Source organism: Gossypium raimondii, chromosome 12 (assembly GCF_025698545.1).
Source record: "Gossypium raimondii isolate GPD5lz chromosome 12, ASM2569854v1, whole genome shotgun sequence".
Lineage (NCBI taxonomy): Eukaryota > Viridiplantae > Streptophyta > Magnoliopsida > Malvales > Malvaceae > Gossypium > Gossypium raimondii.
The window spans coordinates 1,162,285-1,179,546 of record NC_068576.1 but is presented as its reverse complement, the minus strand read 5'-3'; positions in this window follow the sequence as shown (position 1 = coordinate 1,179,546).

Here is a 17,262-nt window from a genome sequence, read left to right as displayed (position 1 = left end):
CTTGTTTGGCAATGTTTCTAGTCAAAATGAAATACATATGTTATATTACAAGTTGAAGAATGCATACATATTGCATTATTGAATTAGCACAATTATGCTAAATATAGTAAACATGTGTTACATACCGTGTAATAATTTTACACATTTCATCATATTTTGACCTTTGTATATTTTTATTTTGTTTGAAAACTACAAAATTATTTTATGATCATCGATTCCTCATCAAAATGGTATATGTTGCATTGTATTGTTAGTATTTTTATAATCTCACATATATTATATAAATGTAACACTTCATACTTGACTCGGTTAACTAGTTCGAGTTACAGGATGCCACATCCATTGTCGGAGCAACTACGATAAATTATAAACAATGAAACTATTTACACATGCAGATAAGTATATTACATATTCACAATATATTACATAATCATTCTCAGGTCTTATACGAGCTTTCGAAAGCTCTTATACTAACCCAAGGTTGAATTATGACCAAATTGCAAAGTTTACAAAATATCGGGTTGACATCGCAACTTTGGAGGTTCCTCGTCGCGACGTGAACCCTATTTCCAAATGGTCCAAAAGGTACCAATTGGAAATACCTAAACAAAACAATTCAATGTTTCCATTCACCTTTCTAGCCAAAGATACATCTCCAATAGGTTCACTTCTAAACCTTAACACATTATATACATCTGCATTACATCAATTTCATCATTTCAATTCAAACACATAATCAAATTTCATGATACCAATCATTTGATCACTTGGTAGTAATTCACCTACATGCCACAATTGTTATATCTATTCATCCAATTCAGAACTATATATCATTCTCAAACATGAAAACTAACCATTTGGTCATATCAAATTTACTCTTTCTAGCTTTACATATCAACAAAATCTCATACTATGCTAAATCGACTCAAACCTAGGTACATGCCATACATTAAACAAAAAAAGGACTATACAAGCATTATCAAGTCGAGGACCATGGGTTGGATGCTGAAATCACCTCCCAAAACTTTGAGTTCCACCTATACTTGAGCACGAAATAAACAAACCATATGCTGAGCGATAACGCTCAATGGTACTTTCATAATTCAAGTCAGTAGAACACAAGTATTATTCAAAAGCATATAACCAATTCAAGCTCAATCTTTAGCCATATTACAAACACTTACATGCCAAAAGCTTTCATTATCATATGAAATATGCATATATTCATTTTGTACATCAATTCATTTGATATTAACATTTAAATTTATCATATTATGCCATTCAACATTTCAATAGAATTGACTAAATCATAAAATTGTCAAATGTTAATCTTTATGCCAATTAAACATTCAAAAGTATTTATGTATCAACCATGTATGCCATTGACATTAAGCTATTCAATATTCATGTTCAATCAAAACCATTTAACCATTTAACTTACCATTCAAACCTTTTACTGGAGTCTGTTGGCTTATTCGTATTCCACTCGTCCCCCAAGGCTCGAATCTAAATGGATGACATAATCTTTTATATACTTTTATATCGATTTACATATATCCACTCCTATAGTTCTATATTATCACATCAATTCATATACTAATATCAATCACAATTCCATACCATTTCAATTCAAATCATACATTATAATAGTTACCAAATTTTAGTTTATTTCATTTTCCAATTTCAAGTTTTGATTTCAATGTTTCGCCCAATGGAATCCTAGTAAAACGGACTTGGATACACGAGTGAACTGCACCACACCTGATAGCTTGTAGGAGCTTAAACTACACTACATCAAGGCACCAAAGTGCAAAGCCCGTAGGCATCAAAGGTATAAACATTTTCAAATACATACCTCCATCATACCAAAGTTTCTGTAGAGACATATAATACTCAATGATCCGCAATAGATGCTAGATCTAAATATAACCTGTAATAATCTTTGTACAATCATATATTTCGTACAAGCTTGTATATGACCCTATTGACATGCCAATCATATCCTAACCTTTTACTAAGTTCATATGGGCATCAATATTCATATTTATATGATCATACATGTAATTACCCTTATTCGTATATTTGTACCCTGTAATCATTTACATTTACCTGTCAAACCTTGTGTTCGGTCACATTTGCATTTTTGCACCCTGTACACTGTTTTATCGCATAACAATCATTTATTTCATTTCAATCCAATTCATATATATATGTATAATTTCAACATTAGATTTTAGGATCACATTTCAATTCATCATCAACACACAATATTTTATATTATTTAGCATGTTTCAATCCATTCTCATATTACAAACCCTGCTCCACTAAATCATACTACTTCCCATTTTATTTAATTCAATCCATTATCTCGATATTCAAAATCAATCACAACAAATCAATTCACACGAAAATTATATACTTGCATCGATATTTAATCATACAATTAACATGGATATTCTCAAATCATAAAAGTACAAATCAAAATCTTACGACACTCGTTGACGACTCTCGCTTTTCCTTTCTTTCTCGACGACCCGATGTCGTCTTTCTCTACGACCGATAATTCAATAAATAAAACAATATCATATTTCATTCATTCTACATCCAAATAAAAATCCACACATATTTTACATTTTACTTAATTTAATCCCTAAACTCGCGATAAGCATATCTTTCGATATTTAGCTTTGGATTAAAATCTGATTTCACATTTATTAATTAAGGACTCTATACTTTCTATTCCTAGCATAATTTCATGACGTATTTTCATTTTATTCAATTTGGTCCCTAATATAACAAAGTTTGTTGGAAAAAAATCCTGATTTGAAAACGATTTTCTTGCACAGCGAAAAATTAAAATTTTGAAAATCGACTCGATTTGTGATATTTATAGAAATAAACCTTAACCGAACATGTACATGTGTTTTCGGATAAGCGGATCCTTTATGTTTTCCAACTTTCAACCAAATGATCTTCTCCGCTATTCTCGTACCAGGAATTGCTTCGAGTGTGGGCTCGAACCAATTGAACGAGTTTTGGGCTCTCTCTCATCGGGTCCAATTACGAGTACTTCCTAGGCCTTTTTGACCTAATACTCTATAATATGATCCAATCCGATTCAGTTTTTATATTTCCCAAAATAAAATTTAATATTTACATATTAAATAATTTTTTCATCCTAATTTTACCCCAATAAAATTTTGACAATTTTATCCCCGGTAAAATTTTGACGATTTTACCCCCTATAAAATTTCGAGAAAATTCATTCAACATGTCACAACTCAATATGTTCATTATGACCGAATGGTTTATTTTCATTTTCGGGCTTCAGAATAATCTAAAAATATAAACTCATTCTTCCATCATTTTTTAAGTAATCCTATATAGGATTGTACATTTCTATTTTCATTTCAATTTCCATTTTCATTTTTGGAAACCTACATTCATTTCCAAATGATTTCATTTCTCCATTTGGGAGAAAACCGTAATCATTCCTAAATGTTTTCCATTTCTCTTTTTCTATTCATTCCGTTCATTTCTATTCAAACATGCAATTCATTTATGGTTTCAATGAGCTAGTAGAGGACCGATTGGACATATGTAGTTGAGGCTCAAATGATTTATAATTAAGTTCTGGCTTTTCACCTATTAATTATAAACTTATTTAGTCATGAAATATTTCCACTATAGTAACATGGCTGAGTTCTCCTCAACGACATACCATTACGAAAGCAACTATTCAATGCCCATCCAATAACCTTGTCATAAGTGTGTTACCCTCATAGGATATCCTTGATTTCTTTGGGATAATATTCACTCTTCCAATATAGCCCTATTTTATCTCATGGTAACCACTACATCTTCCTTCATGAAAAGTCAATCAATATCAAATAGTGATTAAGTTATTTATCACAAAGACGGACGACCTGTTGCCATGTTTACTTTTCATCAACCATGTAATAATGCCAATAAGAGGATATCACTTACCCATATTTTGGGCTATGAATTCAACTGTTGTGAATGATGCTACATACTATAGAAGTCGTACACCCATTGCACTAGCTTTTAGTTCGTTATCCATTTAAACTCAGGCTTTTACTTATATCAAAGTGTACGAGTCATATATATATAGTCCGTCAGCCATTCAGGATTTAGGTATGCCACACTATGAACGTTACAAGTGAATGAACCCATAAACGGATTCAAGATCTATTCTGCTTGGGTCCTATCCAATATACTGTCAATCCAGTTAGTCACAGCTATGTTTCTATCTTCTGAAAGTCCTCCGCTCCAATGCCCAAGACAAGACATCTCCCTAATTGGACTTGATACACATTAATCTTTCAATCATTTTGATCATTTCTATTTAGACTAAGGACATGTTAGGTTTGTCTACTAATACAAGTCTTTTTGTACTACGATCCGATCACGTAATACTAGCTTAGTATTAGTTAAACATTAGACAACCAATGAGCAACATTGGCTCCCATTTTGCTTTGAGTGCGAAAACCATATGAGGATAATTATACAAAGTATATTAATATAATCAGTGAATTTGTTTTATTAACCAATCTATTCAAAAAAATTACAAGTGTATATTAACGAAAATACTACACTTAAGGCACCAGATCCAACAAAGTTAACAACCAAGTTTATTAAGCTTTACAATTTAGTCATTATCATAATATAAGCTTAATTTCTATCAGTTTCAAGCCTAATTCATCAATTTATCAACAATGGCAACTTGCTAAAGCTGTAACAATTGATCATTTTGATGCATAGGCTAGCTAAACCATAGTATACATGATTACAAATCTATAAAAATTACAAGAAAATGACTTGATTTCCATACCTATTTGAAGGGACGAATGGTTAAACCTCAAAATGGTTTTCTCCTTTTCTTTCTATGGTGAAACGGTTAAGTAAGGATGGAGAAGATGATGATTTTCTCTTTCTTTCCACTTAAGTTGTTATTTATAGTCCAATTAATGATTAATTAAACTAATAAATTATGTTTAATTATCTTAACCAAGCATACTTATGTAATTTTAATGACATAACTGGTATAAATGGATGTTAACATCAGCATCCACTAACTCATGTTATTTATTGGTTAAACAACCATTTTTATCCCCTTGGGTTAATTTCTATCTAGATCCTCAAGCTTTTTCTTAATTAAAACTACATAGTAATTATACATTTACAATTTAGTCCCCGAGCTTTAATTAAGTATTTTATGGGCTAAATTTTTCGATCATTCCTCAATATATTTTTATGTTAACTCGTAAATATTTTTATTTTATATTTACAGACTTGGTTTACGAAAATGGGGTTTTAAAACCGTATTTTTTGACACTACTAAATTTTGGGTTGTTATAGTAAACTTCCTCTTTGATGTGATTTTTGCACATAATTAGATTTTTCATATATAAATGTTGATCATTATGGCCGAAATTAGAGGTCTATATGGTGAAAAATTAGTAGAGAATGTACCTATCTTTAGATGTATTTCTATGAAGTCATAGTCTTTTATGCATATTTTTCGTCATTCTTTACCCAACTATAGTACATGAAATTCAATATGTTAGTTTAACATGTATTTTTGTGGTTTAATTTGTTACTAACACATAAATGCCATACCTTTGTAACATCTTACTCAAACTTTGAAACATTATCATTCCTATCAATTCGGATATAATTGTTATACAATTAGGTATTTTATCATAAGAAAAAAAATGTAGATGAGAAGGGAAAAAACTTAGTTCAATCTTACCATTATGAACTTTGTGTTAATATCTCCCTTTTTAACCTTATTCTAGAAATGTGTTTTATCGGTATGTATGATATTACTCCTGTTAGAGTTGTGTAACCCAAATTCATGTTTAAAAAAATGACAAGATAGGGGGATCTGTGAGGGCGAAGGCCGAAGGCCGAAGAAGTGGAATCCGTATTAGACTTTGATTAGAATAAGGATTTTAAATCTATAAATAGACGTAGTCATCTCTCCTCTTATATCATTCAAATCAAACAATTAATGAATTTTTTGCTTCTCCAATAATACCGAACATCAATGTGTTTTGTTCTCTCATGAAACATTTGATATTTCATAAGGAATATGACACTCTGAATATTACAAAACACTATATTGATCTAAAGGTCTTTACTGAGTTCATCAAAGAGTCCCTTTAACTAAAAGCTTCTTTACAAACCTTAGTAATCACCATGTACTCAGCTTCAGTAGTAGACAAAGCAACTGTAATTTGCAAAGTGGCTTTCCAACTAATTGCGCAACCCCAAATAGTAAAGACATACCCTGTGAGAGATATTTTTATCAAGGTCTCCAGCAAAATCAGAATCAACATACTCAATAACTTCATCTCTAGTTTTTTCAAACTGTAAGCAAACATCAACAGTACCTCGTAAATATCTGAATATCCATTAAACTACTTTCCAGTATTATTTACTGGGATTCGTCATGAATCTACTAACTACACTAACTGCATATGATAAATTTAGACGTGAGCAAACCATAGTATACATGAGAGATCCCACTACACTAGAATATAGAACACATAACATGTAGTTAATCTCATCATCTAATTATGGAGACAAAGTAGATGAAATTTTGAAGTGGGCTACTAATAGAGTACTAACAAGTTTGGCACTCTATATATTGAACGTGCAAAGAATCTCCATCCCAAATATCTTCTTTACTGCTCTCAAATTCTTCACTAAGTTAGGTTTTAACCTTTCTTATCTCTCATTTATTTTTGGTTACTATCAACATGTCATCAATATAAAGGAGTAGATATACAAAAGAACCATCACTTTTTTTTTCTTAAAATAAACACAACTATCAAAGTTGCTTCTTTTGAAATCATGAGTAGTCATAAATGAATCAAACCTCTTATACCACTGCCTTGGTGACTATTTCAAGCTATAAAAGAGACTTTTCAGCAAGCAAACATAGTCCTCTTTTTCTGAGACCATAAAACCCTCTGATTGTTGCATGTAAATATCTTCCTCAAGTTCTCTATGTAAGAACGTTGTTTTTACATCTACCTGTTCAAGCTCCAAATCATATATGGCCACAATACCAAGCAAGGCTCGAATCAAACTATACTTCACAATTGGAGAAAACACATTTGTGAAGTCTACACATGGAATTTGATTATAACCTTTTGCAACCAGCCTTGCTTTATATCTGGGTTTTTCAACTCTTGGAATCCATTCTTTCTTATTGAACACCCATTTACAATGAAAAACCTTTTTACCCTTAGGAAGCTTCACTAGGTTCCATGTTCTATTCTTATGAAGCAATTCCATCTCTTCTTGCATGGCAAACATCTACTTTCCTAAATCTTCAACTAACTGCTTCGGAATAAGTAGATGGCTCTTGATTTGCATCTATATCTTCAATCACGTTTAAAGAATAAGCTATTAAATTAGCCTTGATGTTTTAAAGAATAAGCTACTAAATTAGCCTTGATGTACTTTTTTTGAGGTTTAATTTCTTTTCTAAGTCTATTCTTGGCAATAAAATATTATGGTACTGATTGTGGTGAAGAAGTAAACGTTGTTGTATATCCTGGATCAATCTAAAGCTCCACATGTTTCAAATGTGTGTTTGAACTTTTCTAGTATTTATTGGAAGAGTTTTTATGAGGTAAATTAGGTAGCATAGCAGTTTCATCAAAAATAACATCTCTGCTAATCACAACTTTTCTATTTTCAAGACACCATAACATGTACCCTTTAACACCAGCCTTATAACCAAGAAAAACACATTTAATGGATATAGGTTCTAATTTTTCATTATCAACATGAGCATATGCGTGACACCCAAAAATCTTCAAATCAGAATAATCAGCAGGGGTACCAAACCATACCACTTGTGGAGTTTTTTCTCAATGGAAATGAATGGAGATCAGTTAATCAAAAACATGTTGTAGAGATCACTTTAGCCCAAAACAACTTCAGTAAATGAGCATTCGACAACATGCATCAAACTTTTCCCATAATTGTTCTATTTATTCGTTCTGCAATGCCATTTTGCTGTAGAGTATGTTGAACAGTTAAGTGTCTCATAATCCCTTTTGATTTGCACAATTTATTAAACTCATCATAATAGAATTCCAAGCCATTATCTGTATGGAGATGTTTTATTTGTCTTTCTGTCTGCTTCTAAATCATAATCTTCCAATTCTTAAGTGTGGACAACACATTACTTTTCTACTTTAAGAAGAATGCCCAAACTTTTTTTTGGAAAAATCATCAATAATCGTCAGCATATAATTAGCGCCACCCCTCAAAGGCACTCTAGATGGTCCCTAGAGATCAGAATGAATATAATCTAGCATTTCCTTCGTGTTATAGGTTTCTTTAGTGAATCGAACTCTCTTTTTCTTCCCAAAAACGTAGTGCTTACAGAACTTCAGTTTGCTAATGCCTTATCCATTAAAAAGTCCTATTTTACTTAGTTCTTTCATGTTGTTCTTTCTCATACGTCCAAAAAGCATATGCCAAAGTCTAGTAACATCATCATCTGACGAGGAAGAGGAAGCGACAATTGCATCACCAATAATAGTATAACCTTACAAAACATATAACTTAGCAGTATTTCTCTACCCTTTCATCACAATGAGGGAACCCTTACTAATCTTCAGAACCCCACTTTCAATTGTGTACTTGTGCCCTTTTGAATCAAGAGTATTCAACAAAATCAAATTCCTCTTCAATATTTGTACATGTCGTACGCCACTAAGTGTTCTAATGACTTCATCGAACATCTTAATTTTGATCGTGCCAATACCTGCGATTTTACATAAAGTATTATTTCTCATCAAAACGACACATTCAGACACTATTTCAAATGTTGTAAACCAGTCCCAATTGTGACTCATATGGAAGGTGCAATCAGAATCGAGGATCCACTCTTCATTCACTTTAGAGTTGTCAGCGGAAGCAACTAGGAGTTCACCATCATTGTAGTCTTCTACAACATCAGCTTCACCAGATTGTTTTTGTTGTTTTCCCTTTTAATTCGCAGTCTCCCTTTTGATCTTGTTCTGCAACTTATAGCACTCAGATTTAATATGCACTTTCATCTTTTAGAAGTTATAGGTTTTACCTCTGTTTGAATATCTCAATTTACCCTTAGATTTACTGCAAGGATTTCACTCTTGTGTCCTCCCATGATTATCATCAGTATTTTATTCTTGTCTCTCACGAACAATGAGACCCTCTTCTTGAGAGTCGGATCCAACTATAAGATGTTTCATCTTGTCATACGTGGTTAAGAAAACATAGACTTCATCAACTATGAGAGGTTCACGGCTATACATAATTGTATCTCTAAAAGTTGAATAAGACGAAGGCAACGAATAAAATAGAATTAACCCTAAATCTTTTTTATCATATTGAACCTCCATGGCCTCTAGGTCTGAGATTTCTTTAAACATAGTTAAGTGTTCTTGCACAGATGCACTTTCCTTTAAACGATGGGCATAAAGACACTACTTCTTATGCAACTTGCTAGTTAGGGTTTTTGACATACATAGTTGCTCAAGCTTCTTCCATAATGCAATGGCGATCTTCTCCTTCAAGACGTCCTATAGAAATTCATTCGATAGATGCAGCTGTAATTACGTTAAATCCTTTCGATCTTTACGTCTCTTCTCTTCATCCGTAAAATTTGAAACCATCTTATCTAACCCTAACAGGGCATCCTTCATATCCATCTGCGCAAGAACTAGCTGCATATTTACCTGCCACAACGCGAATTTGGTGTTATGATCCAATAGTGGAATATCATACTTCATTTTCGCCATTACCGTGATTGAGACAAGTAACCTGAAAAGCCACTACACCAAAATAGGTCTTTAGCGGCGTTTTTTTAGGCCTTTAGCGGCGCTTTTTAACGCCACTAAAGGTATTTACGGCGCTTCCAGAAGCGCCACAAAAAAGGCCACTAACGAAAACGTCGCAAACGTTTGCAGCGTTTACAAACAAAAACGCCGCTAAAGACCATGTACTTTAGCGGTGCTTAGAAAAAAACGCCGCTAAAGATCATGTTTTTTAGCGGCGTTTATTCTTAAGCGCCGCTAAAGAACATGAAAAATAGTGGCATTTTTTTTTAAACCTCGCTAAAGAACGTGTTCTTTAGCGGCGCTTTTATACAAAAACACCACTATTTTTGGGATTTTTTTGTATTAAAATTTTCATTTTTTCAGCTCTTCTGTAGCAACAAATCAAAAGCAACCAGATTTAAACCAGCCAAAAGCAATAAATTTATATAATATTTCAAATTAAACGAATAAAATTATATTAATATCAATAAATAAAAGTGAATTCGTAGTATTTTCAAAAATGTTAGATGTTAAAATGATAAAAATATTTATGTCATACACTATGAAGGCGGAAGTTGCGACTGAAACATCTTCATCACTGACAAGTCATTCTTTGGAGTTTGTCGTACTTTTGGCTCGCTTCGCTTCTCTCGCCGCAGCACTTTCCCTCGTTGCCGCCTCTGCTTTAAGTTGTAGCTGGAGTTCTTCATATTTCCTTTGAACCTCAACTGTGGTCGATTGTATTTAAGCCATCTGGTCTTTCAACCTCTGAACTTCAGCTTGAGCCTGACTCCCCGAAGCCATGTATTGGTGGGAGCTGGATCCAAAATATTGGGTTGGGCTAACAAAAGATCCTTGAAATCGAACCCGACCATACCTTTCAGGACCCAAAACTTCAGTAATAATCCGGTTATCAATGTCTTCTAGATGAACAGAACTATCACTAGAAGCAATCGCTTCGTACTCCGCCTTTTTATCCTTTAGTTTTTCCTAATAAATAAATCACATAGTTAGGAACACAATATTATATATTAAAAAACATATGCAACATAACAATAGTCGCATTACAAGCAATGAATTAAACCATTAGAAAATAAACACTAAAAATAACTAAAATAAGTCAAATCTTATTAAGTAAACGTACCATTATTTCACCAGTTTCAGGAGTCATGGGAGATCCATCTTTCTTCCTATGTGTAATTTCAAAAGTTGAAGGCGTCCAACTTTTGACCGGACTCGATTCCTACAATATGGTAGTATAAATATTATTTAATGAAAGTTATACATATTCGACAATATTAAAAAATTAAAATACCTCACTTTGAGCTACACATGCAAAACTTCTCGACCCGACTGTGTGGGTGAATTTTTGTTTCTGCCTGCTGCTTTTTCCAACTTGTTCACGATCCTACGTTATGAAATTTTTAGTACGTAAATAGAAAATACTATAAACCAAAATAATCACAATAGTTTGGAAGTACGTCATACCTCGCCTTTCTTCGAATCCCAAAATCTAACCGCATCTTCCCATTGGTACCTCAACATACCTGGCGGGACATTTTGCAATTTCTCATTTAGGGTTGTTTTTGTTTTATAATAATTTTTCTTCAAAGTACTTTTATTGTCTCTCCATCTTTTTCCCAATGCCTTCTTTACGTAAGCATCCGATACCTCTAAAGCAAACCTCGCCTACAAAAAACAAAAAACACAAGTTAATAAAGTAAATATAAATGAAACTATTTCCCAAGCATTATAGATGGCATTAACATTTTGTTACCTTAATATTATCAAGGGCTTGGTTTTTGTTGCTTTCGGGCATTTCATGCCATGACTCGTAGTTGATAGGCAACATATTTGGATTTCGTGCTAAAATGCTCATGTATCCTGCTAAAAGTCGAGCTTCTGATCCAACAGGCTGACCAAAACTGTTTCGTTCAACTTTGACACGCTCGACTGGATCTAACTCGTATAACTCTCTAAGTAGCGTACGTCATCGACCTCTGCGTGTCCCACCATTTTCAGCTACAAATGGTATATTGTAATATAAGAATTTGAAAAATAAATCAACTAAAACAGAAACACACGCATGTAAATTAAACGTAAAATTACTTTGAACTTCTATAGGATCCTCAGCTGTAATCGAAACATTCGAAGATCCAATTGCTGTCTGCTGTTCAGTACTATTTGTCTCTGTCGAGTTAGGATCATTCCTCGTAATGCTTCCCCTTAGAATTTTTCTTCTAAGCATTTTATCTGCAATACACATAAAATAGTTGACAACTTAATAACTAATTACAACAATATCAGCACATATAAAACAGTTGAAATATATAATAAGACCAAGATTTAAATTATAATATATTACATATAAATAAACAATCGTAAAATCTTACGACATCATTATTCGTAAATATCTTCATCGGTATCCTGACGAACCTATTGAAATTGTGCACTAGTACTAGGGATATTGTCGTTTAAGTTTTGTTCTGGAAAGGACAAAGTTTCTGATTTGTACTCGTCGATGTTATGTCTACTTCCACTGCCCATGTCAAACAAGTCTCTAGGGATGTTACGGAGTACAACGTACCAACCCTCATCAGTTGGATCTTTTGAGTAAAAAACTTATTTGACTTGAGATGAGAATACATACGGCTCATCTATCAGTTGTTGTCCTGTGTGAATCAATCGGTCAAAATTCACCATTGTAAAACCAAATTGATCTTGCTTAATTCCACGACCTGTATTAACATCGGCCCAATCACCTCGAAATAAGACAAACACAGAAAGACATTTTTGAAAATTTTGATCACTCATACAGTTCGTCGTTCATGTCATTAAGTAGCGCGTAGAACTTCGCCGCTTCTTCGTTCGGCTCTTCATGACGTACACTACTTCCCGGTTCGGTAAAAGCATTTCTCCCAATATTACAATCATCGAAGCCACAAAGTCCATTGGAACGACTGGACACCATGATTGTGCATATTAAATGCATCCCGCAACATACCTTCCATGTCATCCCCTCTATCAGACTGGTGGTAAGTAGTACTGTCATAAGATACATCCATCCTTGAAGAGGAAGTACTAGGCGGGCATTCTCCATGAAAAAACCATTGTTTATAACCCCGAACAAACCCATCAACAATTAGATGCTCGTATACAACTTCACGATAATGCCAGTTTATGTTGACACACTTCTTACACGGGCAAAGAATCATGTTCTCCTGGCTTGCATATTGAAATGCAAAATTTAGAAAAGTCTGTACTCCATTTCGATAACCGTCGCTTACCTTTGACAAATTCATCCAAGACCGGTCCATTTCTTATTTCTTGATGTCTGATTTTCACCAGAAATTACAAGGGTATGTTGTTCAGTGGTAACTACAAATGAGTTTTTTGAAATATATATCATATGATATATATTTATGTATTAAGTCCATTATGTAAGTTATGTACGTGTATAAGTTATGTAAGTTATGTATTAAGTAAGCTATTTAAGTTGTGTATTATGTAAGTTATGTAAGTTATCAAAGTAATGTATGTTATGTAAGTTATTATGTATTATGTAGGTTATGTAGGTTATGTAAGTTTTGTATTATTTAAGTTGTGTAAGTTATGTATGCTATGTAAGTAATGTGTATCATGTAAGTTTATATAAGTTATTATGTAACTAATGTATTATGTAAGTTTATTTGAGAATTTTATATAAGTCATGTATTATGTAAGTTAACATGTAAGTTATGTATTATGTAAGTTTAATAAGTGTATGTGTGATAGTTATATAAGTTTATTGAATATTAATAAGTTATGTAAGTTCTTGTAAATACAAAATTTGATTATGTAAGTAAATATTAATAGTTAGTCACTTTTATGTATCTTATTTATAATAAATATTGAAATTATAATATATTTTAACAAGTTATGTAAGTAATGTAATATATACTTAAATTTTAGTAAGTAATATATATATTTTAGTAATGTATTTAAAATTTAAACAAATTTTAGTAAGTAATGTATTTAAGTAATACATTCAAGTAAATTTTAGTAAAAATATGTTTTACTAAGTAATGTAAGTCATGTAAAATATACTTAAAATATATATTTAAGTAATGTAAGATATAAATTTTAAAAATTATTACTTAAGAATATATATATATTATTAATAAGTTAAATTAAATTGTAAAATATATTTAAAAATATAATAAATATTGAAATTATAATATTTTTAACAAGTTATGTAAGTAATGTAATATATACTTAAATTTTAGTAAGTAATATATATTTAAGTAATGTATTTAAAATTTAAACAAATTTTAGTAAGTAAATTATTTAAGTAATATATTCAAGTAATATATTAAAGTAAATTTTAGTAAAAATATTTTTAGTAAGTAATATGTAAGTCATGTAGAATATACTTAAAATATATATTTAAGTAATGTAAGATATCAATTTTAAAAATTATTACTTAACAATATATATATTATCAATAAGTTAAATTAAATTGTAAAAATATAATAAATATTGAAATTATATATTAACTTTAAAATATATATATTAATAAGTTATTTATATTAAACATGCAATCAAGTAATAATTTTTGAGAATTCATTATATAATGAATTTATTAAACATTCAATCAATTAACTAACCAAAATTGATAATTCATTGACATTCAATCAATTAATCGATCAATTTATTGAATCATCATAGATTATTAAACATTTATTAATTGAAATAAAATTGTAAATCGATAAAATTGCAAATCGATAATTATAAATACAGTATAATTATGAATATATATTCGAATAATTATAAAATTAAATAAAATTATTTAAAATTTACCCATAACAACTAACAACTATACATGAGAAAAATCAAGGCTATATTAACATCGAAAACAAATTTTGCATCCTTATCAACAATGCCATTTGCGGGATACGAACAATTTTGAATTCATGCCTCTCTTTGAAATGATTTATGGAATGGCATGAAAGAAATATGAAAGTAAATATTGACTTCGATATCAAACATACAACCACTTCATCTAAAATTGGAATGCATGCAAAATAAATTTAAAATAGGAGTAAATACTGCAAAAAAAAAAGGAAAAAATATGTAAATTACACCCAAATAAACAGGAAAAAATAAAACACTTTAACTCTAAATCCATTACTGCAAAATAACAGTTAGGCACCTATAGCAATTGAATTTGGATTTCAGTTTGGTTATAACAAGTTACAACAGAATCAAACCAAATCAGAAATGATAAAAGGAAGCCTATATATATTCATTATAATCAAACAGAAGAATGGTTTTTCTTTAACAAAAAAGTTTCCCATTGAAAAGTTTTTAAAACAACTTCATTAGATATAACAAATGCCAATAACTTTTCCACGCCATAACTCTCTAAGTAGCAGACTAAAGGCATTTCACATAAAAGAAACATGTCGTACCCTAAACCCACTATCGAACTAATCAAAAGCATCGACTAATTCACTCATAAAGGACCGATTTTTGAGCATGAAGGAGTCCAATAAAAGTAACCATATCAGAACTAAGGACCCAAAGCCAGTAATTTTAAATGATGAAATTAATACCGAGAGCTTTATACCTTGGAAAGGTATTGCCCAAAAGCGAAGATGGAATCCGAAATTACTAATTGCGGCGTCTTCTCCTCGGTTTCAGCCTTGGAGCTTCTGGGGAAGTTGGAAGATTGAAAGCGTGGGTTGCTACGAGGAATGAGTCAAAACAACAGCAATGAAGAAGCAACAGAGAGACATTGCGAACATGTTTAAAAGAAACTAAGAAGGAAGTACTTGAACTTACCGATGGTTGCGGCGCCGGAAACAGACGGACAGAGTGATGCAGCACAGGAGACGGCAGAGTAGCAGGTGGTCGGGTTTGGGGGGCTATTAGGGATTAGGGGAAATTTTAGGGATTTGGGGGAGAATGAGTATTTGGGGGATAACTGATGGAGAAATATCGGGTCTAATTTGGTCAGACTGATGGAAAAAATACGACGCCGTTCTCATCTAAAAAAATATCCATTTGCGGCGTTTACATCAAAGCGCCACTAAATTTAACTGAAACGCGGTCGTTTCATCAACAAACAGCTGAAACATGTGGCATTTCCCAATAAACGCCACTAATAACATAGATAAACGGCATCGTATCAAACATTGAAAAACATTTTTGAGGCGTTTTAAGCAAAGCGCCACAAAATATAGGTCAAAAATTTGCGGCGTTTTAAACTAAGCGCCACTAACTATAACTCAAAACGCGGTCGCTTCATCAACACTTACCTCAAACTCGTGGCGTTTTCGGTAAAACGCCACTAATAACATTTACAAAACGGCAACGTTTCAACAAATGTTTGAACAATTTTGCGGCGTTTCAAGTAAAGCTCCACTAACTATAACTCAAAACGAAGCCGTTTCCCCAACAGTTTACCCAATGTTGTGGCGTTTCCGAAAAACATCACTAATACAATAGACAAAAACGACAACATTCCAATAAACATAATTAAAATTTTGCGGCGTTTTATGGAAAGCGCCACTAATAGCAACGTAAAACGGCGCAGTTTCATTAACTCCTAATCCAACTTGGCGGCGTTTTTTGAAGCGCCGCTAATACAGATGAACAAAACGGCGCCATTCCCTTCCCAGTGATAGGAAACGACACAGTTTTACTTAACGTTAAATACTCTTTCCGGCGTTTTGAGATAAACGCCTCTAACGGCTTTCATAATTAAAAAAATTTAAAATTTCTACAAAATTTAAAAATATTTATAATTTATTTTAAATTATATATACGCTAAGAATAGAATACAAATATACTAGCACGTGAGTTGTCAAAATAGTGTCATCCAAGATTGAAGTTAAATTGATCCAAAATTAAAACCAGAGTTATAAAATGGAAAAATTAATAATAAAAAAACGAGAGAGTAATACATTTAAAAAAAATAAATTCTCGTTTTAAACCTGCTTAAATTATAATTTGTAAACCTTAAACCTCAAAAACCAAACCCCAAACCCTAAACCCTAAACCCAAACCCCAAACCCTAAACCCTAAACCCCGAACAGTAAAAGTCAAAACCAAAAGTCCCAAACCGTAATTTTCCTAAACCATATTTTAGGGTAATTGCGTGGCCAATGTTACTGTACAAAACATATATTTTATATTCATATATTAAATTGCATGAATCTTTAGTAAAATCTAAATGTTCTTCAATTTTTAAACAGTATCCTTAAACCCTAAACACAAACTCTAACACATAAACTATTAACCCAAAATAATGAACATTAAACTGTAATCCCTAAAACTCTAAACCATGGACATTAAATCATATATTCTATAACGTAAACCCTTAAATAAAATAAAAATTTTGCAGCGCCATTAAAGTTCCCAATAGGCCTAA